This window comes from Octopus bimaculoides, chromosome 20, assembly GCF_001194135.2.
Source record: "Octopus bimaculoides isolate UCB-OBI-ISO-001 chromosome 20, ASM119413v2, whole genome shotgun sequence".
NCBI classification, from domain to species: domain Eukaryota; kingdom Metazoa; phylum Mollusca; class Cephalopoda; order Octopoda; family Octopodidae; genus Octopus; species Octopus bimaculoides.
In genome coordinates, this window is record NC_069000.1 from 13822840 (window position 1) to 13825986 (window position 3147).

General features: G+C 35.9%; 1 protein-coding gene across 1 annotated transcript in view; it reads left to right on the forward strand.

Annotated features, from left to right (window-relative positions):
* The window catches only part of LOC106882429 (serine/arginine repetitive matrix protein 1), a 102699-nt gene that overhangs the window by 94258 nt on the left and 5294 nt on the right, over positions 1-3147 (forward strand). The gene's annotated exons all lie outside the window — the stretch shown is intronic.

Sequence of the window (3147 nt, forward strand, 5' to 3'; positions counted from 1 at the left end):
CCTTAAAACAGTCATTTGTAAAACACTGATTCTTGTATGAGGTACAATAACCATGTGTTTAACATAGCAACCTACTGGTCATAATTTTAAAATTCCTTACTGTCATTGTATCATGCCACTGAGCAAAGCATCTAACTTTGCTTGCTCCATTTTACCTGTACAAAATCAGGCTCAGAGTTGAGGGGCTAGAAGTAGCCAACCACAAATAAATCCTCCCACCTATGCAAGTATAGAAAAAATGGATATAACACAAAAAAAATCTGTGGTCCTCTTGTTAAATTGTGTGACGAAAGAATGAGTTTTGTTTCTCTTTCTTTTTTTTTTTTTGTCTCATACAAAGGATTTTAATTACTGTAAAATATTTTGAGTTAAAATATCTACTTATGAAATGTGTGATATGTAAAGTGTACTGGCATAGGCTAGAACAGGCATGGGCAACCTTTTTCGAGAAGCGGGCCGCATGAGACATTGCATGTTATCAAGCGGGCTGCATTACTAAAAAATTCAAGATAATATTTCGTTAGACATGCAATTCAGAAAGTCCATCGAGCCACATGGAGCCCATAGGCTGCAGTTTGCCCATGGCTGGTCTAGAAGCAGTGAGGATGGTAATATCAATAGAGAAACAAAATTATGTGATTTCTAATTACTGTATTAAACTCAGTTTGGAATTCAAATATCATTGGCATCAATTTTGCCTTTAACCCTTTTAGGGGTCCACGAACTAACCAACAGGTTAATACACTATCTAACCAATACAGGTTAATACAATAACTTCACTCAACTCTCTCTTTATAAAACTTGTCCTTTATAGAAATCTCTTTGTTTTCAGATAAATGTTTTTTTGAATTAATCTGTTTAACTGAACATCTAAAGTTAGCATATAGTAGTAATTGTTAATAACTTGCAGATCTAAAATGTTGAAATTCTTTCTCAGTGGCATTGCCAAATCAACTCATTGTGAAAATTGTTCAGTTTCATTTTAATAAAACTTTACATTTGAAAAGAACAACGTTATTATGTCTTAGAATCATTGTCACTAAGCACTTCTTTTACAGACGAGCAAAATATCTTTTAGTCAGACTTCTATCTTCTTTACTTCTTTTCTTCTTTACTTTTTAAGTTCTTTAAAATTATTCCTTACATTTCACCAAAGTAATACACATACATTCATTTACACACACACGCATGCTCGCATAGACACACACACACACATAATTGGCAGTAGTTACAGACTGTCTCAATAGCCAAGAGTTTTGTGCATTGGCACTTATCTAACAAAACTCTCAGCCCTTGAGCCACTTCATAACTTCTTCCAATTAAATAAAAATATATTTACTCATGTTGTGAGCTCTCGCTTCCTGTTCATGCTTCACCACCTCATCCCATGTCTTCCTGGATCTACCTCTTCCAGTTAGAGAACAGGACTTCTTTATACAGCTGTCTTCATCCATATGCATCACATGACGATACCAGCACAGTCATCTCTCTTGCACACCACATCTGTTGCCACTTTTGCCCAACTGTTTTCTCTAGATGCTTACACTCTGTTATACATGCACACTGACATTGCACTCCCAACAGAGCATACTAGATTCATTTTTCTCAAGCCTTCTCATGTCCTCAGCAGTCACAGCCCAGTGAAATATGGGCTGTGACTGCAGAGGACATGCAAAGGCTTGAAATAAATCTTTCTTACTACTAACATTTAGGTCCAAGTTGCTTGAAATAAGAGCTCTTTTAATTATGTGCCATCAGTGAGGCACATTGGCAAGTGTCTTTCATCTTCACTGACAGTGATGTTCTCAGTGATCTTTGCATTGAGAAATGAACTGTCCTTTACTGCAGCATTCTCAAGAGATGTTAAGTCATGGGGGAGCTGAAAGAAATCAAAATCTTTTAATTGATCTGAAGAGAGTAATGTATTGATTTCAAATTTTGGCACAAGGCCAGCAATTTCAGGGGAGGGGGTAAGTCGATTACATTGACCCCAATGTTCAACTGGTGCTTATTGTAGGGTTCTGCTAAGTCAGCTGCTAGACACCATTACTTGTTAATGCCAAGAGGAGCAATGCATTCAAGATATGATAAGTGACAGACAGGAAGTATTAGTATAGTTATATGTCTCTGGACAGCTTCCAGTTGATCGATATTCTAGACAGGATGGGGGATGCAGATTGGAGATGCAAACTGTAAGTGTGGAAGTACCATAGCAGCAATATACAGCTTTAAATAGATAGCCAGTAAACAACTAGCAATGGTCTCACTGAGTGATGCTCATATACCTTCAACCTTTCCAATGATTTTACAACCGTCTTTCATCCAATACAGATAATTTTTTATCACAATACATAGGTCATGTTCTCCAGTTTAGCTTTTTAAGCTTTGTGTTGTGAAGGAAGTTGGTTAATTCCAGGATTTTCTTCTCAAAATGTATAGAGGTGTACACGTCTATAGCCAGTTTGAGTTGCCTATCAGCAATCCATTGCTGCATTGTGTCTAGGTTAGATTGCATGAAAGCTCTATAGAATATAGGACTTGTTTTATTTCAAAGTACAGCTTAATGTCATCTACATATTTTTACACAGTAACATGCTTCAAGTTGGCATTTGTTTCTTTAATGTATACAACAAATAACAAGGGACAAAAAACACATTTCTGCAGAACACTAAATTTCCCTGTATAAGGTACAGAATGTTGTCCTAGTATCATGACTGTGTCTTTTCAACTGAGAATGAAGGACTTCAACCAGTTATAAAGAGTAACCTTCACACTATTGCAGAGAGTTTCACCATATGGCATTATGCTCACAGTAATAAACATATTGAAACATATGAAGTTACATTAATCACACAGTTTTTCCAGTTTTCAACTGTTATACTTATTTTTTTTAAATATACTATTCAAAGAGTACAAAGTCTGCTCAAAATATTATCTATATTTTGAGTATCCATTTAATTTCAAAACTTGTTAAATAGAAATCATATCCTTGGTATTGTTGGTGATAGAGCACTGCCTTTAGTCGAAGAAATTGACCCCAGGACTTATTCTTTGTAAGCCTAGTACTTATTCTATCGGGGTCTTTTGTCGAACCACTAAGTTACAGGGATGTAAATACATCAACATCGGTTGTCAAGTGATGGCGGG